The sequence below is a fragment of the Equus przewalskii genome, chromosome 1 (genome assembly GCF_037783145.1).
Source record: "Equus przewalskii isolate Varuska chromosome 1, EquPr2, whole genome shotgun sequence".
NCBI lineage: Eukaryota > Metazoa > Chordata > Mammalia > Perissodactyla > Equidae > Equus > Equus przewalskii.
Window position 1 is genome coordinate 102,407,028 of NC_091831.1, and position 24,770 is coordinate 102,431,797.

The window sequence follows — 24,770 nt, forward strand, 5'->3', positions numbered from 1 at the left end:
CAGAGTAAGGTGGGATGCAATTCTTCTTCTTATGCATTCCAAATTACTAGGGAACGTAAGGGTTAACTATAAAGTATTCCACCTTGAACCCCCGCGCTCTCTTTATCTAGCACACCATAATAAAAGATCAAGAGTTCCTGCTTATTATCTTATTTTTTCCTGCTTGCTCCACCAGGCTAAGGCCCAGTCTGGTTATGGATTAACACGGTGATCAATAGTAAGCCTGCTGTCTCTCTCTCGGCAGGGGAAAATGAACTCAAAATGCAGTCAAACTCTTATTGATCAAGGATATAGGTCTCACTTTCATTACCTCTGTCTCCTGATAACCCACAAATAATGTGATGAGTTGCTAATCTCTCTGATTTTCAATGGACCCTTCACCCCTCTTGTCTGCACACTGCAGTTTTTATTTTCATTGGGATCCACACTCTGTGTAATTCATGTGGCACTCACTCTCACTCTCTTACTGTCAGACCTGGTCAATCAGAGCTAATAATATCACTCTTCACTGAGGATGGTGGCTCCAGCGAGTTGAAAGTATAAAGTCTCCGAACATGGCCAGGAAACGTGACGTGCAGCCTACCTCTTTCGGGGACAGAGAGATGTGATGTCTGCTTGGTGAAGCAACACTCAAATTGGTAGCAACCTTCTCAGGATCTGACTTGCTTTTACCAAAGTAGCTCCTGACTTTACAAATTTAACCATTCAAGTGTTTTGTAGGGCAAATCCTATCTTGGCTTCTGCTTCTCAGAGGACCTGAACTGATGTAGAACCTGAACTTTTTTACCACTATGCATATTGGCCCTCAATGTGGGCATGGGCAGTGGCAGAGGGGAGGGTCCTCTCACCTTGGTATCTAAATGACCCCAGAAGGTTTCCGTTAAATAGCTGTAGAATATACCATGGGATAAGCCAAGAAAAATGAGGATATTTGAAATAGGATACTTGTTGATTTCTTTAATTAAAGGTAGTGTGGTATGACAGAAACGGCATGGCTTTTGAGTCGAAAGCCCTAATTTCAGAGTCCTGGACTTTCTACTAACTCAGATAGAGAAAAGAGGATGTTGTGCTTGTCAAAAATAGATCACTTCACTTTTGTCTAGAAAATTCTTCTGTGCTTTAAGTTATGAGATGAAACCAAATCAGAGTTTTAACTCAGTTTTCTTCAGAAAATAATTGCTTTCAGAAGTACAGTTCCTGTTCACCTTCTTAATAACTTATCATGGCTTTATAATCTTTTTTTTTGGGTCTGAATCTTATTGCTTTTCTCAAAGCAAAGTAAAAAAAGAAAATCCGACTTTCACAGTGTGTCATGTCAGTCATACAAGTTAAGCATCGGCTTATAAGAGATCCTCAAGTGTAAAATGGCATCGAACACGGGTATAAGAATGACTGGACTGAAATTTATGATTTTCCTCAGCCAAATTATTAGAGCTAAATTAAAGCTAGCAACAGTTGCTTTACCTGTCTGATATAAAATCAGAGAAAATGCTCAACTAATTGAATCACTCTTGTGAGGAAAGTTGTAATATTTCCTGCTGCCAATCTGGTTAAAACAAATCGCAATGACACAAATAACGTGCTCACTCTTGGAGAAAATACCAGAGGACCAACAGCAACTGAGCTAATGAAATAATCTGCTTCCATTCAGCCCGTAGGGTCTGAATGGTGTTTTCCAGCTCCAATCCAAACAATTTGTACACCTGTTGAAGAGAAAATAAAATATGACAGTGGTACAAAGTCCGGGGGATTAGCGTGATTTGCGCTGAGCTCTTAAAGCTGAGGTAATTGTAGGTCTCATTTTCTTCTTTTGTTCTGCGGAGCAGCATTGGAAATTCGACAAGGAAGTCCTCTTCCCCCGTTTTTTCTAAGTAACTGGGTGGAAATTTCGCCAGATTTCCACCTTCCCTGTCTGCTGTGTCTCCTTTGAAATGCCCTGGTTTCATTTGGCTTTGGGGAATGAGAAAAAGGGAGCACCAATCAAGTGTAGACTTGACTTGGCAGATTCTGGAGTTACCTTGGCATCATGCTTTTGACCTCTTGTTCTAAAATCTGGAGATCAAAAGACCAGGAGAATGAGAGGAAAGCATACGTGGTTTAGGCTGTCGAGATAGCTTCCACTGCTTTTCATAAATGTGGAAGAAGAAGGCACTCAGCAAGCCCTTGTCCCTGCTCAGGGTCTGTGTGTTCCCATGGTGTGCAGTGTCATATACATTCAGGCTCTGATTTGCTATACTTCTCAAGCTGAACGTGCGCTACTGAATACCTTTGATGTTGCCATAATTGTGTGTGTGATCTTCAATCATGGATGTCATCAAATTTTATTAAACTTAATATAGATAAAACCAAGACATTATTGATTAGTTCTGCCATGTAAACCTCCCAGGCTTCCTCTTAGAGTGGTTTTCTTCTGGGGAAGCTGTCTTTATCCTTTCGATAATACTCATGCCCTCGGAGCCACTGTGGCTTCTGAATTTTCTTTTGAAGCCCACATCAATCATATAATTAAGACGTCTTAAGACAACTGCAGCAACCTCGCCATATTGCGAGGCGTGCTCTCTGGTCCGCTGCTGCAATTTTAATTCATGCCCGTCTTTCATGTGGGCATAATTACTGCTGTTCTTTGTTTAGGGTTGTTTTGTGGCATTTTTCTCGTTGATCCAGATTTAACCAGATAGACTCCTGTTTGGGTTTAAACTTTCCTATCTTATTAATAAGATTAATTTGATTCTGACAAAGTAAGCCACAATCATTTTCCCCTTTCTAGATATCTTCTCAGCCATGCTCTCCATAAATGATGTCTGGCGGTGTCCAAATGATGCCAAATATGTGGATGGAAAATGAAGAATGTGGACAAACTTCCAGATGTCCCAGATGACTAGATATTTGGTATCATGTAGGCATAACCATCCAGATCACTGGCTTTTTTAAAAAAAGTTATTTTTCATCTCGGTGTTTTGGAGTTAGGCAAACACATGCAATTTCCAACTTGCATCACTCTGTCCTTTTTTTCTTTCACACTATTACCAAAGCTTGTGGTCTCTGCTTTTCTCCCCTTTCTCCTTCCCTGTATTCATACTGCACATCCAATCTTAACATCTACCATAAAATCATGGCCTAGAAGGTGGGGAGGGGCAGTGTAGGGGGCATAGTTTTTGGGAGTAAGATCTGAGCAGAGTGGTAGTCCTGGCAGGGTTGCTAATTAGCTCTTTTTCTATGGTATGGCATACAACTTTGGATTTCAACCAGGTATCTGCATTTCTCGAAAAGAACTAGACCTACTTTCAGGTGAAAATATTGATCCCCCTGAAGAAAAAGCCTTTAGTTTTTGTTTGTCAGCTTTCTGCTGAACTTGAAAAAAAAATCTCACTCTTAAAATATAAGCAGCAGATTAATAACCTTTTCCTTCTTCATATGTAGTGTTTCAAGCATACAATTCTCGCTTAAATAAGATCATAAACTATCTTTACTATAGGTTCTTGCTAGAGAATTACCTCATGAGATATTGGCAATTCAGCATCTGCTAGAGGTTTGTTCAAACATCTCATATTCATCTAGAATGTTAGGTTGTTTTTTTTTTAAGTAGTCAAGTCATTTTGCCCATCTTCTTAGAGTGATGCCTTCCCTGAGTTGCACATAAATGGTCTGAACCCAGTGACTCATGAATGTCCGCAGGGAAACATTAGGGCAAAGTGTGTACTGCTTTGCTAAAACTGTAGTTGAAGTGACTTTTTTCACAATAACCTTATGAAAAGACCATGCACTACTTTCTGACTTGAGATTAGTTTCTAGAAGAAGTTTTGTCACTGAAAACTGGTGCTTGTCTTTTCTCTTAGCAGAAAAGGAAAACTGTTTGCCCAGTGCATGTCCTGTTGGACCTCAGCTACCAGAAAGCTGTCTCTAACTTGTCATCGGTACTGAGCATCTCAGGGACGTGAGAGCATCTGTTCTCTTTGCCGACTTTGGAAAAGAGGCTTTCAACCCTAGTGGCATGTTAACATTTTCTGAGCAGTTTTAAAAAAATACTGAAGCCTGAGATCCACCCCAGAAATTCTGATTTAATTGATTTTGGCTTACAGCTTATTTGGAAAATCCTTTTGGAAATTGGTGGAACAGATATACATAATAAACAAACTATATTCAATCTTATGTTCAGAATGAGATCGGAGATACATAAATATATACAGAATGCAAATAACCAAGCAAAGAAACTGGCAAGGAGGACAAGCCACTTAACCTGCCAGGCTTTAGCTTCCTCATTGTAATCACCAGGGCCCCGTCTGCTGCTGGGCCTCATGGTGGTCTGGGGTTCCCCGCCAGCCTCCCTTAGTCCTCTGCCTCTCATCCACCAATTGGCCCAATCTTCTGTACCTCGGATAATCTTTTATGCCTGCTGTTTCCATTCTCCCTTTCTCAAGGCCCTCAAATGACTTCCCATTAGCTTCTGGGTCATATTCAAATTATTACCTATTGGTTTCAAGGCCTTTAGTCAAGCAATCCCTTTTTATGTCACTTTTAATCTCTCCCCTTCCTGCTCCCTTTGTGGCTGTCAGAATCTTCACCAAGCAATCCTTGTTACTTTGTCTCTCTCTCTCTCTTATGAGCACTGCTTGCTTCAGCCTACAAGGGAAAACTTTCTAGATTATGTGCACCTGACTTAGCCATCTTTCCCGCCATCCTAGTGTTGAACATTTCCCACAAACCTTGGCTACTACTGGTTTTGATAACCGTATAACCAGGTTTTGCTGGCCTGAGGAAAACCCAAAAGTCACCGGTCTGTTGTCCAGGAACCCCTCTAACTCAAACCATTTAGAGGTGACCAAACAGAGGAAGGTATTAAAAAAACAGAGATGATGTAATTTGTATTCTCTGCACACTATCCAGGTCTGCTGGTGGTTCCCCTAAACCATTAATCAATAAATCAATTGTCTTCTCTCTCCTCTTGCATATGTTTCTTTACCAGTACTCAGTAAGATCTTAAAATGGAAACAGAATAATCTAGTACTCTAGATTTGGGGCTAATGCAATTAATTTCTTGTTGCAAAATATTCCTTGCAAGAAGGAATGCAAGAACCAAATTGTCATTGCAACATGAATTCAGATCTTCTGAGACAGATTTCCTAGCTTCTCAATGCAATTGACAATGGGTCACCACATCTCCTGTTTTAAGTTTATTTTCTAATTGTCCATCAGATAAAAAGGGAAGAAAGAAATTCGCCTTACATATCTTGTAGCCTCTGGGCATCTTCCCCTACACAAAGCAAGCATTCGGTACATATGTTTTGGATGAAGTGAAACCATCCTCAAAGCTTTTTTATTTCTTGGACTACTAGTAACAGAGTCACTGGTTAGGGATTGCGTGTGTGAGGGAGTGTGTGTTTTGTGTGTGTTTGTGTGTAGGGCGTGCCTTTTAAAGCTCAGGTTCTGGGGCTGTACACTAGATTTACTGAATTTTAACAAGCACTGAGGGAATTTTTATGTACATTAACATAAAAATTTAACATTTGAAAACCACTGCCTCATGATAATATTCAGATGTACTCTGTTATAAATTTTACCCAGCATTTGGAATATATTAGCTCAGATAAAATAAGTACCCAATTAAGGCCTTTTCCTACAGCTCACACTTCCACCCACATGCTACAATCTGCAGTTACCAAGACTCTAAGAAGTCGGTCTTGTACCTAAGTCTTCTGTTTGCAACATCCATCACTATAGGAGTAGAATCAGAGTCAATTTCAGTGTGGTCCAGCCTGCTAATGAGCTAACTTGTATCTTTAGTTCTTTTTCAGTCCTGATGTTCTATCCTTAACCGTCAAATGGAGGAAATAAAACAGCATGCTACACCAAGTATTATAAACTTTTTTAATTCGCAGAGACTTCGTATTTTAAAGACAATATATGAAAATGGCAATATATTCAAATTTATACTGATTTGAAGCTAACAACCATCAACAACTATAATGCAATAAGAAATAATGTTAAGAAGGATGAGAATAGAGATTCTGACTGTCCTAATAAAATGTTCCTTTTTATGTTATTCCTGAATAACATAAAATGTAAAGCAAATGTATCATTTTTATGCCCAATGGGGCCAGTGCTTATGCTGGTTGCTTTCTGGCTTGTGTTGGGCTGCTTGGGATCGCTCCACTGGGAAGAGATTAAGGTGCTATTGGGGGAAACAATGGGGAAATAAAAAAGAGCCAGAAATATCACATTCACACTCATTTACTTTTAAAATCATATTGATGATTTCACTGAAATTTTATATCCCTTAGAGAATTCTACGGCTTACATTGGAAATAGCCACCCCCTGCTTTGGCTGCCCAACCCTGGGTCCCTGGAGGACTAACTCTGTCATTGGGAATTTACATTGCATGTTGACCACCCAACTGGAAAATTCACAGTTTACTAGTGGTTTTAAACTCTGTCTAGTTGACGGGTTCTCAAAGACCTTTCATACTTTGGAGAAAGAGAAAGGCAGAACCAAATAGAGTTGCTTAAAATAAATGGTTTTGAAGTATGTTTGATGAATTGTGAACTTTTTGAGTGAGCTGCCAAATACAGGATATCTGTCTACTTATCTAGCTATTTCTGGAATGGCATGCATGTCTTGGGGTTATTGTGGACATCAATAGGGGTAATCCATTGCAAAGTGCTTAATGCTGTGCTTGGTATGTAGAAGGTACCCAAAAGATAACTCTTTCTATTATTGCTGTCTTTACTGCTATTTCTATGATTAACTATACTTTCAATATATAAAAATATACAATATACGGTGTAATTTAAAGCCAGGTTAGATTTCAAAACTGAATACTTGAAAACTTCAATGATTGGCTCCCAAGGCAATTGTTGAGAGTGTGGCGCACTCTACAGGGCCCAGCCTCCCTTGACATAATTGATAAAATCCGATGTCTGCTATACCTAGAGGAGCAGGCAGAGATTTTACAAGATGGTGAAAAGGAAAAGCCATCTTTGTGTTCTGGTTCTACCTGACTGGGGGTGAGATTTCCTCTTGGTGTGAGTATTAGGCCACCAGAGGGGCAAAGCCTCCTCTTCCTGAAACACGGCCCCATGTGTAGAATGACTTTCAGTTCCAATGACTCCTTTATAGTGTTCTTTTATTTTTTTCAATGCATTGCTTTTATTTTTGTCAACAAACTGTGTCATTTATGGTAAGAAAGCTCCTGTTGTTCGGGGTCTTTATCAGAGTTCCTACAAATCAGGTTAATTGGTGATCAACAGAGCTTTTCTGCCTTTAATGAGGCCTAGTAGCCCAAGGCAAGGGCCTACCTCTTGATAAGGGACTTTCTTTTTTCTTATTCTGAACTCTTTGATCACTTAAAAAAAAAAAACCTAGGAAGAACAACCACCGGGAATGTCATTGTTTTTTAATTGCCTGATTACCAAATGTTGGAGATAAAAGATAGATGTTCTCAATTAATAACATTTACATAGATTAGCATCACTAACAAGCCTCATTAGTAGCTGCTGATTTTTGTTTAGATGGGGCCCCATGTCATTTGCTCTCTCTCTGGTTGTGCAATCGAATGCACCTTTAGTATGACAAAACATTGCCTTCTAATCTATTTCCATTAATCAAACAGTAAGACGTTTTTAATACCCAGTCAGGTTTTTAATTAATTAAAAGTTAATATTACCTAGTATAGATTTAATGAAAGGTTTCATATGTTAATAAAGTCCAGAAACTGTTTCTAAACTCTGGCTATATTTTATAGAGTGCAAACACCTTCATCGGATTAATCACAACGCAACACGTCTACATTCACATAGATGAGCACCAAGGAGATACAATCCACTTACTGAGTGCCTACCATGTGCCTCACACTTTGCAGAGATTGTCTCCTTCATCTGTCAACAGTCCTGTGAAGGAGAGAATATAAGCATCCCCACTGTACACATGAAAAGGAAGGCTCAGAGAGTTTCGGTGAAGTGCTCAAGATCTGTTGAAGTGCTGAAGACCAAGCTCTGAGTTTAAAGTCCATGTTCAGTGCACTATGTACTGTTTTCCTTACACATATGGGAAAAGGATTCGCTGATATTCTGAGCAGAAGCAAATGTTCAGGGTTACCTAAAACAAACCATGAGTCTCATTTTAGCCCTTATCCTTCATTTTTCAATTTATGAAAATAAATAAAAAATAAAGAACTAAAACGAATCAATAAATATGTTCTTTAAATAAAAGGATTTGAGATATCTAAGTTTATAATGATCTATGAGCATCAAAAATAAAAATAATTTGGGGCCAGCCCCGGTGTCCTAGTGGTTAAGTTCAGCATGCACTACTTTGGCAGGCCAGGTTCAATTCCTGGGTGCAGACCTATACTGCTCTGTTAGTGGCCATGCTGTGCAGGTGGCCCACATACTAAAAAATAGAGGAAGATTGGCATAGGTGTTGGCTCAGGACAGATATTCTTGAGCAAAAAAAGAAAAAAAACCACAACTAAAAATCTGAAGCTTAAAGATCACAAAATACATATACCGTAAGGGGATAGATATGCTATGTTTGTCAAAAGAGGTTTTTTTCCCCAAAATATTTTGATAAGAATATAAAATTATTCTTTTTTGCATCTTATGGGAAGAAAGTACATGTGTAATGTCATAAATATTTCAGGCAGAAGCAAAATGTTTTCAGACTCTCTAAGATATCAACTTAAATTTCTTACAAAAAAGAATATGGAAGGCATAGAATGGATTAAAAAACAATCAATAATTAATTAAAACTTCAAGGGAGAGACACACTTCAAAAGACTAAAGAAAGACATCCTAATACGTATCTCAATTTTTTAAAATGTTGATATTTGTAGTGCAAAAAGAGACAGGAGACAGACTTTTCCACCACTATTTTAAGAGAGTGCTGATATAAACCACTAACTCCATGTAAACGTAATAAGTAAAATTTCATAAGAGACATATCAGGGAAAATTTTCCTAAAAGATTAGGTCTTTATTTTATTTTACTTGGAGTAAGACAGGTTTCTTTGCAATTAATAAGAAAAAAATGACAATTCTAAAATCCTATGGCACAATCTTATCAACATTTTCTATTTGAGTTTATAAAGCCTAGAATAAGTAGCGTAAATGAGAGGAAAGCATGTGATTCCATATAGGCATCTGGTCCATTATCCCATCATAGAGTTCAATTTAGGGTGGATACAATATGTCAGTGTATTTCCTTCATGCTTGCAGCACCTGTCAACGACACCCTGAAACAATTTTATTAATTTTCCTCTCTCCTTATTTCTCCCCGTTCCTACCACTCTATTCAACTACTCTTCTTAGGATCATTGATGAACTCCAAATGACAATATCTGACTCTCTCTTTGTCTCTCTTGATCTCTTGGCAGCATTTGGCACAACTAATCTTTCCCTCTCCTTGAAATACTTTCTTCGTTTGGCTTCTAGGCTACTGCACTCCCCTGGTTCTCCTTTTCAGCCTCTTTTTTTCTGTTCCTCACCTCTAGATGTTGGTGTGCTCAATAAGAGCTCAGTCCTTAGCCCTCTTTCTTTCTATATTTACTCTCCCTGTGTGATCTCATTTACTGCCACTACTCTAGGTACTATCGAAACCATCATTTCTGGGGTTTTCTCCCCAGTCTTGGCCTCTCTTCCAAGCTCCAGATGTCTTATCTAGCTGCTTAGTTTACATCTTCTCCTGCCTGTTTAACAGAGATCTCAAACTTAATATGACTAAATCACAAGTCTTGAGTTTCTGCCTCCTTCTTCAACAACCTCCCACCCCACCCTTCTCCAGTCTTCCCACTCTTAATAAATGACACCACAACCCACCCAATGGATCACAAATAATAAGTCATCCTTGATTCTCCCCACTTCTCACTTTCTCCATATCCAGTCCATCAACAAGCCCTATCCAGGCTGCCTTCAAAATACACCCAGACTTGGATCACTTCTTGGCTTCCTAAAGGCTAACTCCTCGATCTGGACCAGAACTGAACACCTGCAGTGGCTCTTTGATCTCATCTTCCAGCTTTTACTCTTATCCATCCATAGTCTTTTCTCCACATAAAAGAGGGAACTCATAGATGCAAATTGGCTCAAGTTACCTTTCAGTTCCTTCTCCAATGGCTTCCCATCCCCTGAAGAACATCTCTTTATGATGAGCTCCCCTGCCCCCAGACCCCTCCAGTTTTTTTCTCCTACTACTTGCTCAGGGGTTGCTGCTTTCTTGTCTCACAACATTCTGTGTGTTGCTCAAACTGACCAACCACTGCTCAGGCTGATCTTGTGGTTCTTCTCCTTGCTCACTCTCTCCTTCCATTTAGAAATCTGCTCACTCCCTCAGAGATTCCTCAGACCATTTTCTCTCTTTTTCTTTTTCAGCTTAACTGAGATATAATTGACATAAAAAGTTGTGTAAGTTTAAGGTGTGCAACATGTTGATTCGATAAATGTATATATTTCAAAATGATTACCACCATAGTGTTAGCGAACACCTCCATCATGTCACATAATTACCATTTCCTCTATGTGGAGAGAACATTTAAGATCCACTCTCTTAGCAATTTTCAAGTGTTATTAACTATAATCACCCTACTGTACATTAGATCACCAGAACTTATTCATCTTATAACTGGAATTTTGTACCCTTGAACAACATCATCTTCCCATTTCCCCCACCCCCAAGCTCTTGATAACCACGACTCATCTCTCTGTTTCTATGAGTTCAGCTTTTTTTAGATTCCACATATAAATGATATCATACAGTGTTTCTCTTTCTCTGTCTGACTTATTTCACTCAGCATTATGACCTCAAGTTTCATCCATGTTGTTGCAAATAGCAGGATTTCCTTCTTTCTCACGGCTGAATAATATTCCATTGTTGATGGACACTTAGATTGTCTCCATATCTTGGCTATTGTGAATAATGCTGCATGAACATGGGAGTGCAGGTACCCCTTTGAGATCTTGTTTTCATTTCCTTTGTATATATAACCAGAAGTGGGATTGCTGGGTCATATGTTAGTTCTATTTTTAATTTTTTGAGGAACCTTCATACTGCTTTCCATAGTGGCTGCACAAATTTACATTAATGCCAACAGTTCACGAGGCCAGATCATTTCCCCTTTATTCCACCCCTTACTGTGCTTCATTTTCTTTATGATATTTATCACTATGCTACTTTTTTGTTTAGTCTTATAACTCTAGTACCTAAAGTAGTGTCTGGCAATAGTATATGCAAAATAAATATACCTTCAATGAATAACTGAATTATCACCAAGTTTGAGATGAAGAAATTAATATACACAGAGATTGAAACCTCCCTGAAGTTCTATGATTGGGGGAGCTTACTATGTACCTACCTCTTCTGTCTTGGAGGGCTCCATTTAAGCCCTTGATAGTGGCTGAGGTGCTGCATACCCCAGAAAGAGTCCCTGAAGCTGCCTTCATAGCCCTGGAGACCACTTGGGCTGTGCCTTCTGCCCCTCCATTTCAATCCCTCTTGTATTTGTGATGCTGTGAACCTGGTTTCTCTTTTCTGCCTAGTCAGATGAGCAACAACCCTGCTCGATAAACAGGTCAGATTCCCAGGAGGGCAGTTCAGACTTGTTAGACTTAGTCATTCTATGTGTCTTTCTGCCTGGCTTTTACATTTCCATATGGTTAGACTTGTACATTGATGGATCTCACTTCTGTTGTGTTAGAGAAATAGGATAGTACACTTGGATTTTTAACCTTCATTATAGGATTCCAATGTTAGCCTTAATTGATGGCTATGCAGTCATGATGTGGAGTCCATTTATAATGCTTTAGAACTCAATTTTTCTTTATTAGTGCATACTTTGGAACATTCTTGTTCTAAATCTATCATAAAATGTGTTATTACTTATTTGCTTAAACTCTAAAAGTTTGTCCATAAGCCTAAAGCATATTTCGATTGTACATAAAAGGTAGTAGCTTTGCAGAAATTAAAAAAAATAAGAAAACTATATATTCCAGTTAGGTCAATTTGACATTTCTGATTTGGCTTGCATTTAAAGAATAAAGTTCATGTTTTATTATGAAATAAATACATGCTCATCTTAGAAAATAAGGGAAAAAAGCAGAAAATAGAAGGATCAGTTCCATTTGGTCCCACTCTATGTAGAGAATCACTATTGATAGGTATGTGTATTTCCACCTCTTATATTTTCTATGTATTCAAAACATAATTGTGACTTTATGAGACATATATATTCTATATGAATAAAATTTTTTATTCTATAAGAATAAAAAATAACGTGTACTTTTTCTGATTATAAAAATAATGCATGATTATTGTATAAAATTTGGAAAGTAAAAGAACCTATAAATCTATGTTTTTAATTATAAAAGTTACACATAATCATTATAGAAAATTGGGCTATTTTATAAAAATGAACATAAAAGTCATCCAGAATTCCACTCAACAGAATAAATATATTATTTACATTTGATATATGCCATTCCAGGCATTTTATGTTGTGTATATTTATATGCATACATAACTATATATAAATAATTTAAGCTCTAGAGGAGAACATACCGTATATATGAATATTTATGCTTAAGCATCATTTGTACAGCAAAATCCGAGTCCTACTCAAAGATGACATGAAGAAGGGCGAAATGACAGAAATATCTGCTATAGGTGGTTTGTTTGTCTTTTCCAATTAAAAAAATAAAACCAACGAAATGGCTGTAAAATGTGAAGTTTAACACCACAGAAAATCATTACTTGAATTCCTTGGCAGTGAAATTAGACAGTCTGTCGTCCAGGTAATTCTATCCTGTTCTGGGGAAAATAATTTTTTTTTTTTTTGTCTAACAATTTTCTTGGCACATTTTCCCAAGCTGTTGAGTCATTGTTAGATTGTGGGGTTTTTTTGACCTAGATTTTTAAGAAAATGATAAAATGTATTATGTTTTTTAAAAGTTAAAAAAATCTGAGCGTCCTTTAAGGCAACAGCTACTCCTATTCATTTTTGTATTTCCAGGACTTAGCTCAAACCTGTCTTAATATATATTTATTGAAAGGAATGAGTCAAATAAAATATCATTTGTAAAGTGCTATTGATATCTTTATTGTTCTCTTTTTTTTTTTTTTAAAGATTTTATTTTTTCCTTTTTCTCCCCAAAGCCCCCCCGGTACATAGTTGTATATTCTTCGTTGTGGGTCCTTCTAGTTGTGGTATGTGGGACGCCGCCTCAGCGTGGTTTGATGAGCAGTGTCATGTCTGTGCCCAGGATTCGAACCAAGGAAACACTGGGCCGCCTGCAGCGGAGCGCGCGAACTTAACCACTCGGCCACGGGGCCAGCCCCTATTGTTCTCTTTTAATGATAAAATTAAAACACACTGGTTGTGAAATTTCAAATGGTACAAACGTATTTAACTCAGAAGGTGAAAATATCTATAAAATTGGGTCATTGTGAATGCTTTTGTTTTGTTTCTTTCATTTTAGCTCTGCTATGTAACTAGAAGAGTGGACACTCCAAGAGCTCACACCTGTTTTAGCTCTGCCTGAGCAACTGGGCAGTCATGGCTACTCAAAGTTCATCAGTAGGACTTCAGAATGAACTACCGGCATTTGTATCCCACCTCCAGATCTTTGGGTTAGAGAATGGATCCCTGCTGAAACAACCGGGAAACTTCTGGCTTATTGCTTGGCCTGAAGACATACAGCTCAACCTCTTCACTTGCTTTCTCTGACCCTAAGTTTTCACTTGTACAAATACTTTCTTCCTACTAAAGAAAAACACTTTTTTTCCCCAATCAATGTGCTTCTCTGGAAAGATCATGGAATAAAGAAACAGACATAAAATCCAGCTGATATAATCACTTTGGTGGATCTTGGATTTTATGTTGGTACAATAAATCTTTTTACTTTTGATGAATGAAATAAGTAGTTTTTGTGACAGAAGTTATAGCCAGGCTCTCTATGTATTATGCAAACTTGAACATATATGTACACATCTTGACTCTTGAAATTAGCTTGCTTCTTTAATTAGTTATCTAATAAAGACAGCAGTCCTTATTCTCAGACTATAGTGTCAGAGGTGGATACAGCAAAAATCTCCTTTTCTAGTTAACATTTTATTGAATGATGAGTTGCTAAAAAAAAAAAAAAGAGCTATTTAAATTCCCCCATAAGGAAACATCAACCTGGAAAATAAAACCATGCAATCTTCTAGAGCCTCAAGGGGCTAAGTGTTTCTCCTAAGATCACTCACCCAAGATTAGGACCCAGTTCTCCTGGATCCCACACAATTGCACTTTTGACTCCACCATTGGGCTGGTTGCATTGGTAATGGTTGATAACTAAGCTTTGACAATTCCTGAAGCCATCATCAGGGTTTTTACCATAGGCTGTGGGGACCCAAGCTAAGTATACTCATGAAACCATTTGGGAGAAGAAGAATTATACCAGCTGACAAGTTTAAGGTGGTTAAAGAAGATATTAACTTTTTAAAGTACATTCTACATTTTTCATGTTGATGTCAATAGTCAACAGATTGGACTACTTTTGTCTTCAGAAGCTATAGTTTGTTAGTTGGGCAACTAGATAAACATCTTTTTATAACTCTACCCTCACCAACTTCTACGTGACCCTCAGTTCAATAACATTAAAGTGAGTAGTTTATAGTATTCTGTAATGCATTAATCTAGATTTATACACTCAAATAAAAAATTTGATTCAAAAGAAATCACTGAGAAACTGTGATGTGTTGAGACTTATTCTGAACAAAGTGCATCAGGAGTTGAGTCTTTGAATGAGTCTTTGCTGTGGTCCTGGTTTGGACCCCCCAGTTTTTTCTCTTACTAGGTGTGTGACCTAAGAGGGTTACTCACATTTCCTAAGTCTCAGGTTCCTCACCTGAAAAGTGGGAGAGTAATGATACTCATCTCAGAGAGTCATGGTGAAGATTAAGTGAGATATAGTGTATACAATGCTTAGCACAGTTCTTTCCATATATTATTCACTCAATAAACAGTAGCTACTAACAAATAATAATGGATGGCTCTATATAGCCCATAACTAGTATTAATATGATTAGGTATTAGGATATATGAGACAATCCAGACTGCGACTTGCTATAGAGACACTGGTGGAAAAATGCTTTAGACTGAAAACTGGTCACAGGGACCAACTTCCTGTTGACAATTATGATGGACTTTATAGGGTTAATGGATTGTGGCTGCCCCCTTTGGTATAGAATATTGAATCTTCCAGTCTATTATCTCCCTCTGTTTCTGTGTTTGAAATGTACAGAAGCTAAAATATAATTAAAATTAGCTAAAATAATTCTTATTCTTCTCTAGGCCCAGTGGCCCCCTGCTCTGCTGTGCTTCAGGTCATTAACGCCCCTGACATCCATGAGTGCTCCTGGTGGACGCTTCCACCCACTTGCCTGATAAGGGTATTCAGTGATGACATTGGATTTGGAGGTTGAAAGTCTTGCCTCAGGCCTTGGAATTAGGTACATGGAAGTCACTTGAGTATGAAATTCTTTAAAGTCTTTCAATGTATTTATTCATTAGCCTTGGATGTTTGCAAAAACATTGCTAATCTGGTAAGTTTTTTAGAAATTCAGTACACTTTTAAAAACATGGCTATGAATATCATGCAATTAAAACAAACGGAATCACTCAGAATGTTGAGAAATGATCCCAACAAAATAAAAAGGTTTAATTTCATCGGGGAATTTCTAATTAATGATGTTTGGGTGGGTTTTAAATTCCCTGACCACATTCCTACTATTCTTACTCACCACTTGGGGAAGATTTAAGCCTTAGGGCATCTTTTAGATGAATACTAGTAGCCACATTTATGCTGAATGGAATAGCACCAGTAATGCAATTATAGCAGAAAAGAAACGTCGCATTCCCAGGATACTCACTCAAACTCCATTACAATGTCCCATCCATGTTTCTTTGTTTCATTGTGTTAAAGAGTAATAGCAAATGGCTAACACAAAGTATAAAACAAAGTCTTCATTTAGCATTTCCCTGGGACAATCAAAGAAGCTCTCTCTTGTTTCTTTGTGGGTGCTGTTGAGCGCTGATATTTGCAACTACTTTTCTAACCAATGATTTCAACAGCAGAGTAGAAAGGAGGGTGACTTACCTGTAAAGCTACATTGGGCTGATCTTTCAGTAGCAAACCTGGGTAAGATGCATTCAGTTTACCCTGGAATTCCATTGTGGGGTACAAGAGATTATTTGTAGAAGGGTGTTAGTGTCCTAGGGGAGCTGATTTCATTCCGCAGGGTGAGCAGCTTACCTGTACAGGTCAATCTACTCATGGTAGGATTAGATTTCCATTTTGGCTCCCAAGAATCTCTGAAACCTCTCACTATGCTGGCACATAAGGGGGGATTTTCTTAAGATAGGTGGAGACCCAGTAGAAAAGAAGTTACTATAAAGATTAAAGGGGAAAAAAACGTGCATGGTGGTTCAAAGGGTTACAAGCCAAAAGAAGTGTGTCCACATAGTCTTCCATGCTCTAAACAGCTCTAGAGAAGTGAATTTTTGGAAATTACCACTTTAAATGTATGATTTCTAGTTCAGAGACTCTGGCTTTGTGACACCCTAAATTGCCTTTATTTGTTGCAGGGGTGCTGTGAAATTCTTAAATTCAAGTTACCTTTAATTAATTAGATAAATAATATGTATATGTCTATATGGACTCTTAGTGATATTTTGGAAGGACAAGTTCTTTTAAAGCAACCTAAATCTGATAAGTTGTGGGGGCATCATAAAAGTTGGGGAACAAGTTAATCTTAACATAGGGAGATTATCTTGGTGATAGAACCAGGATCACAGTAGCTAATTACAGGTTTCAATGATGCCATGGCTGCAGATGTATAAATACAGAATTAAAAATACTGAGTGAGAAAATACTATTTAGACATGTATGCATATATTGGCGTGTTATGAAGAAATAAGATATATCTTTAGAATATTTATTAGTAAGCGAGTTAATAAAAACAAAGAAAAACTGTTCAGAGCCTATAAAATCTCTCACTTTCTGTTGCATCCCGTCATTGCACTCTACTATGCCTAAAAGATGATGTTTTATAATATCAACATTATCCAAAGATTGCCCAACATCTGGAATCAGCACAGACAATGTTCTAAAGACTCAGAGTCACAGGCAACAATGTTTTAGAAGTCCTCACTTAGTAGCTGGGATGAGATTGAGAAATAGGTATTTTTTAGAAAGTTCTAAAAGTGGTGGTTCTGATATGCAGCTGGGTTCAGCAATTCTGGACCTTGCCTCTTGCCATCAAAAATTCAAAAACAAAAAAAATCTAAGCAAGGTAGTTCAATAAGAAAAATTAGTAGTTATGTTTGTTTGACAAAGGATTTTAGGTAGATTAGAAAATCTATTTCAGAAAATCCTGAGTAGCAGCATAGTAATTCATAGCAACCAGTGAAAGCATGCTTGGTAAAATGTCTAGGTGTGAGTGACATAATCTGTTTTGTTTTGTTATTTTAGAAAGCAGCAAGTGGTTGGGTTACTGCTTGGGTTTCCATTTAATTTTTTTGAGCCCCAATTTTCTTATCTCTTGGGAGGAGATTGGTTGGTCTTCTGACACCAACCAACAATGATTCTAGGAATCTATGATACGGCATTTTTTAAATGATGGAAAAATGCAAACTAGTGGCTGTATTTACTCAGGCATGTGTCTGAAAGGAGTCAGGAGAAGATGTCCCTATTTTGAAAAGAAGATATCTCAGAAAAAAAGAAAAGAAAGCAAGAGAAGAAGAAGAATATATTGAGCATTAACCTATATGAACTCTACGCCAGGTCCAGTACTAAGCACATTACATAAATTATTATTTAATTTTAATCTTCATGCAAACCCTAAGAGGACAGGTAGGTCTACAAAATGAGAAAACCAAGGTGTAGCAAGGTTAAGTTCTGTTCTCAGGACACATGCTAATGAGCGGCAGGGTGGGAATTCAAACCAAGAAGGTTGACTTTGTGCTCTGAACTGCAATATATTTTGGCATCAAAATACAAACATTTGACAATGTAGATGGTTTAATAGATAACTACAGACACTGCCCAGTGCTCCCTTTAGATGACAGTAGTGCTTATTTTGAAGGAAATTCATAATTATTTTCTCTGTAATTTCTTCTGTCCTCCCCTCCTCTATAATACCTCAGAGCTGTGGGAGATGATAAGGTTTGAAAAGCACTCCTTGTTTGAAAGCTTACCAACATGGTTTCAAATATCAACCTTATTAAAGTGCACCTTGCTGCCAAATGGCTTTACAAAATTTTTCTTCCATCTATGACATATTACTTGCTATGGTTAGATCATGAGCTTGTTAAAAGTTTGACAGCTTTCCTTTTGATAATTATGCTGAAATTATGGTTCCAATGATTGAAGAAGTCAAAGCATTAAATAACATGGACATCATTAAAGAGGAAAAAAATTATTATTTAATTAGGTGACTACTCTTTCTATTGTTACTTTATTTTCAAGTTCCGTGGAAATAGGATCCCTGCTGTTTGCAGTTTCTGGCTATCTTTATTCCCTTCATTATTAATTCCTTTTACCCCTCTCCCTCTAATCAGCCTCAGTGTCATGTACTGGGAAGGCTGGTTTCATTGCACATTTTATTTTGGATTCCAGGGTGACTAGTAGACCCAGGTGAAGACTCAGCCGGTAGCCAAGGTCAAGGGTATACCTTGTGAACACTGCAGCCGCATCTCACATACAGTTTATGCAACTGTTACACTTCAGTGTCAGAGTTCACGGAGAATTTCCATAAATCTGATGGGTAATATGCCAAATGAGATTAGAGAGGGCTTCATGCGATCACGGTCAAATGAAAATATCTTATGTTAATTTCCTAGTACAAGTTTGAGGCAGGTAGTTAATATTTTTTGTGAAAAGCTAGGGACACACACAGGGAGGAAACACAAGCTGTTGTCTAAATAGAAAGATGAAGCATGTGGAGCTTCTAATAGAAAAATGTAGATGTTGGAATTTGCAGAATTTTTCCACTAGGTTTGAGTCTTTCTCCTTATGTTCTTTATATTATCTGTTGACTGTTACTCTAATTGTTACCCTAAAACACATTTTTCACTTAAATCAATTTTGTAGGTTGCATTTATATATTTAGATGTCAACACATTCTTCAAGCCATTTCGTTGCGAAATAGAAAACCAAGGAAGACAAAAGAGCATTAGCAAAGGGAGGGCTGTTTGCAGATTGAATCTCTAACTACTTATCCACGCATGCGATTTTCTTTTAAGCCTTGACCTGAATCAACTCAATTCAGAAAAGTGCATTTTAAACCATCTATCTTGGAATTGGTACAAAAACATTGGCTCATTTATATTTGAAAATAAAACAATATTAATATTTTAAGGCAATTGTAGAAAAGGACTTAAGAAAACAGACCTGTCAGCTGTCCCTGGCCTTCTGGTCACCCAACACTGCCAAGAACACACAGTCTTAACCTTAGTCTTCTGTCTTCATTGAATGTGCTGTGAAAGGCCCAGATGTAAATACAATTCAAAAAGTAAATGCAGGGGGTTGAAGCATCTATTATTGATGATCAGGTGCTGTTTGTTAGTATTATAGACATTTAATTTAATTTATCATGCATTTATTGAGCACCTACACTATTCTCCCTCACAAGGCCTCTGGGACACCCACGTTGGGGTGAAGCTCAATAAGAATCCGATGGCTTCTGCAGAAAGCCTGTAAAAATCTCACTAGGGAGACAAGGTCTTCACAAGAAACAAGTAGGAAACAAGACCAGAGGGCACATGATTAAATGATGAGATGGCAGATACAGGCAGGACCACTATACATCAAAACTGGGAAGAATTGATGGAACTCAATGGACTTGGGGAATGAAGCTCTAGGTTGGCTTTGGAGAAAAGGGTAGGGTTTGGGTAAGAAAAGAAGGAAAGCAAGGTCAAGAATAGCATGAGGTCAGGTGAAGCAATGGGCCTCGTTTGTTCAAGATTCTATGAGCTACATAAGCAAAAGATCACGGGAAGCAGGAGATCCCAGTTCCTGTTCTGGCTCTGACACTTCTATCCTGTAAGACCATGAAAAATTTACCAGTAAAATAGAGCAAAGTCTCCAAGGTTCTTCCCAGTTCTAAAGCTCAGTGGGCCTTGGAGCTCAGTTGTTCTGACTTTGGGTCTGGAGGCAAAGAGAACTGAGTTCTAGTCCTGTCATTAACTAATTGTGAGAACTAATTTCTTAACCACCGGAAATCTCAGTTACTCATCTATACAGTGGGAACAATAATGGCATGAGAGTAGTTGAAAAGTGAATATGCTTGGCATGTAGTAAGTGCTTAGCACAAGTTAGTGAGTTTGCAAATTCTATGAAGAATGATTTTTTTTTTGCTGAGGAAGATTTGCCCTGAGCTAACGTCTGTGGTCAATCTTCCTCTACTTTGTCTGTGAGCCACAACCACAGCATGGCCACTGATGAGTGGTGTAGGTCCATGCCTGGGAATTGAACCTGGGCTGCTGAAGCACAGCACACCAAACTTAACCACTAGGCCACCGGGGCTGACCCTAAAGAATGATTTTTTTTTTTAACAGAGGAGATCTGATTGGAGCAAATTTTCTTTAACAAAGGCGATCTGATTCAGTAGCAAACTTGGATAAGATGCATCCAGTTAACTCTGGGATTCCATTGTGGGGTGCAAGAGATTATTTCAGAAAAGCCTTAGTGTCCTAGGGGAGATGATTCCACTCAGTAGGGTGAGCAGCTCACACATATAGGTCAATTTACTCACTGTAGGATTAGGTATCCATTTTGGCTGCCAAGAATCTCTGAACTCTCCATTATGCTGGTGCATCTTGGTTAGAATATAGTAATCAACGCTGATTACTGATAGATATTGATTTCTCATAGGTTGACTAAGATAGTTTTGGTAAATTATGAAGATCTTGCTAGGACCGAGAACCTGGAATTTATACAATGGAAAATGAAGGCTCATGATTGATTGAAAAAGGGAGTGAAGTTTTAGGAAGATTGATATGGAGGTAGGGTACATAGATTTGGACTGGGGAAAAATAAAGCTATAAGGAAACCCGAGGTGTGATGTACTAGAGGTGGGATAGTCTGTTGAAGACCAAGGTATAACCACAGTCATGTACCACATAGCAACGTTTTGGTCAACAATGGATCGCATGTATGATGGTGGTCCCATAAGATTAGTACCATACAGCCTCGGTGTGTAGTAGGCTATACCATCTAGATTTGTGTAAGTACACTATTCTACGATGTTCACACAATGATGAAATTGCCATATTCCCATATCCCCAGAACGTATCCCCATCATAAACAGTGTATGACTGTAGAGAGACATGGCAAAGAGAGAAGTTGGTCACTCAGGTGATGGGGAGAAAATGTAGACTCACGATTCTGAGCCCTGGTATCCAGGATAGCAGTGGGGGCAGGCACAGAGAGGGCAGGTTTGGGGATGAAGAACTGACGTCATCTCAGGTAGGACTGGGGAGGAAGAAAACTTAGACGTGAAGCCTCTGAATTTCACGTAACAACAGGCATATTAATTGCCTATGTGTAGCTAAAATATGGAACTGATTAACATCACAAAGCCTGGAGATGGAGGACGCAGGCCACCAAAGACAGGTGTTCAGTGAAGCTGTGAGAAGGGATGAGAAAGTAGATAGCTGTTCTCCCCAGTCTGGCTGCCTATGGCCATCACCTGAGTAGAGTTAAAAATACTGATTTCTGGGATCCCCCACAGATGATTCTGATAGAATTGGTTTGGAGGGCAGTCTGGGCATGTGGATTTTTATTTAAAGATTTTATTTTTTTTCATTTTTCTCCCCAAAGCCCCCCAGTACATAGTTGTGTATTTTTAGTTGTGAGTCCCTCTAGTTGTGGCATGTGGCATGCTGCCTCAGCATGGCTTGATGAGCGGTGCCATGTCCACGGCCAGGATTTGAACTGGCGAACCTGGGCTGCTAAAGCAGAGCGCATGATCTTAACCACTTGGCCACGGGGCTGGCCCTTGGGCATGTGGACTTTTAAAACCCCCTCAGGTATAGAGAGAAAAGAAAAGACCAAAATCTCAGCATACTTTAAAGAATGAGAAGCATCTGATGAAAATTAACCTCCTAAGTGCCAGGCTACTGGGCTGGGGGCATTGCATCCATATCACCTTGTGTAATACAACTGTTCTCTGGTTCTCTAGGGGAAGTTCTAACTAACTGCAGCTTGAGACTCAGAAACGAGGTGGAACGCACTGAAGTCCTGCCAGCTCTCTCTCTCCAATCATTGTTTTTAAGGGAATAAAAGTGAAGAGCCAAAACTGGTTATCGTGCCACCTCATGTGTCCAGATCTTACTAATAGCACTCTTCAACTCGCCGAAAGCAAGAATGTAAATTTAATGTAACACAACAATGTATATAAATATCCTAAATTTATTTAGTTCTTTACTTTATTCATTCACTTTATTTAAAACTTTTCATGGTCTCACTTGTAGCCTTGGTGTTTTAGTTTTACATACCATTCTGACCAGTTCAGTAATCTGGTTTACCAGCTCAGTAAATGAAAAATAGTCATTTCAGAGGTGGAGGGCAGATATAGAAGGACTAGATGATAGAAAGCAAGCCAAGAAAAAGGCTTGGAAGTAGAAAAGTGACTTTTATCAGGGCCAGCCCCGTGGCCGAGTGGTTAAGTTTGTGTGCTCTGCTTCGGTGGCCCAGGGTTTCCCCAGTTCAGATCCTGGGCGCGGACATGGCACCGCTCATCAAAACATGCTGAGGCGGCATCCCACAAACCACAAATAGAAGGACCTACAACTACGACATACAACTATGTACTGGGGGGGGTGGTGGCGGTTTGGGGAGAAGAGGGAAAAAAAAAGAGAAGTGATGTTTATCAAGTCCCTATTATGTGGCAGGTATTGTAACACACAACCCCTCGCTTAGTTCTCTAGCGGATCTATTGTCTGCCCAGCACCTGACCTCAATCTCTTTTGGGTGTCTCTGTGGTGTGGGTTTTGAGGAGGAAGGACCTTGCCTCCCACTAAGAATTCCAAAAAGAGCCAGTCTCCTTTGCCCATTCTCCATCAACCTGGTGGCCTTGAAACGTGTAAGGAGTAATGTGATGGCGGAGAATCAACTAGAGACCGTTTGTGTTGATGTCATGGTTGTGCCCTGGTTGTGGCAGCAAAAATCTGACAGTGGTGTGTCCAGTGAGGTCTTCTAACTGGACAGCCTGTAGCATGACTTCTCCTGTGTTCTCTGTTGCCTAGCTTCTTGATTCCTGCTCACTCTCCTTCCCTAGTTTTTCATATTTTCTTTTAATTCCACGAGTTTAATATTTTTCCAAATGTTTGTTTTCCATTTATATCAGCCGTAGTTCCTTTCTCTTCTTTGTAACTAAGAACCTTGACTGACGCAAACGCTCAGGACAACTCTGAGAGGTGTATTATACTATATCCTTTCTTAGAAACTAGGAGACAAATTCAGAGAGGTTGAGCAACTTGCCCAAGATCACAGAGCTAGAGCGTGGCAGAGCTAGGGTCCCATACCAGGTTTTTCCTGCACAGGCTATCATATATTTAGGTGAACAGCACTAAACCTTTAAAAATCCTGAGGACTTCATTGTATTATTTCATTCAATAAAAGTGATACTCCTTTGACCTCAAGGTACTGTCAAATAATGATACATTTATTTTAGAGAAAAGAGGGAGGTTTGCCATATCACTTTTAAATAACAGAATTAAAACCTGTTTTAAAAGATTTCAAAAAGTTTGCATTGAAAGATGAATTATTTGAACACGTAAAGGTAAATTCTTCAGTTACCTGGAAAATTCCCTTATGTAGAACACCTTGACAGAAGAAGTGCAAATCTTTCCTCCAACAAATGAAAAACAGAGGGATTCCAAATGCATGGGTTTCTTCCCAGAGGAGGGCTGTGCCGAACCCTCTGCTGAAGCCCTCGCCCGGTTGCACGAGGTGGAGGAGATACGAGTGGGGCTCCTGTCATCGTGCGCCTGCTCTCACGCAGCCCTCGAAGTATGTCGTGTTCCTGAAACCCTCAGATGGTGATTATGACCGATTACACAAGATGCCACGTTCCCTAATCATATCACTTACATTCCTGCGAACAGCAGTGACAAGGAGTGAAGGGAGAAGATCACAGCTGTCTAATAAAAAAAAAAATCAGATAAAGCAGACAGCATTGCAGCCAGGAGATCACACGCCAGCCTGCGAGCGAGACTTGGCGCGATGGGTTTTGCCCTCTTTCTAACTTAGCTTAACCCCTGCCCGTGCTCTTGTCTCCAGAACCCCTTGGTCGCATAATGACAGGAATTGGGCAGGTGTGGCTCATACACTGGGCTTACTTATTTATTATACTAGCTCAAGCTCCCTGTTCTGTGAAGTGAACATTGCACTTGAGTAAATTTGGAGCTTGTCACTGCCAGAATCTAAACAGCTTTTGTGAATCAAAGAAAAGCCCCATGGCCAGCCCCTCCCTGCTCTTCTCTGAAGCAGCCCTAAGCTTAAGACACCACCTCTCTCCTCTGCCACTCCGTTTTTAATCTGTCTTCAAAGAGAAAGCCAACTGTCTTGAATTAAACACAAGGCAGTTCTTGAAGTCATGTGTGATGAAAGTGATTAAATAATTAATTCAAACAAAGGTGACTTCTGAGCCAGGTTGGGGGTCAGGAAAAAGAGTCTTGATTTAAAGCAGCATTTACTCGTGTGCAAAAGTGAAAAAACTATTTCACTCGATATGAAATG

General features: G+C 38.8%; 1 long non-coding RNA gene across 2 annotated transcripts in view; it reads left to right on the top strand.

Moving 5' to 3' along the window:
* LOC139083359 (uncharacterized) overlaps window positions 1-13,887 on the top strand; it is a 92,954-nt gene extending 79,067 nt beyond the window's left edge. For both annotated transcript variants that reach the window (XR_011540006.1, XR_011540008.1), the window contains one exon: window positions 13,461-13,887. This is a non-coding gene — a long non-coding RNA (uncharacterized lncRNA). The remainder of the gene's footprint in view (window positions 1-13,460) is intronic.
* The last annotated feature ends 10,883 nt before the right edge of the window (window positions 13,888-24,770 follow it).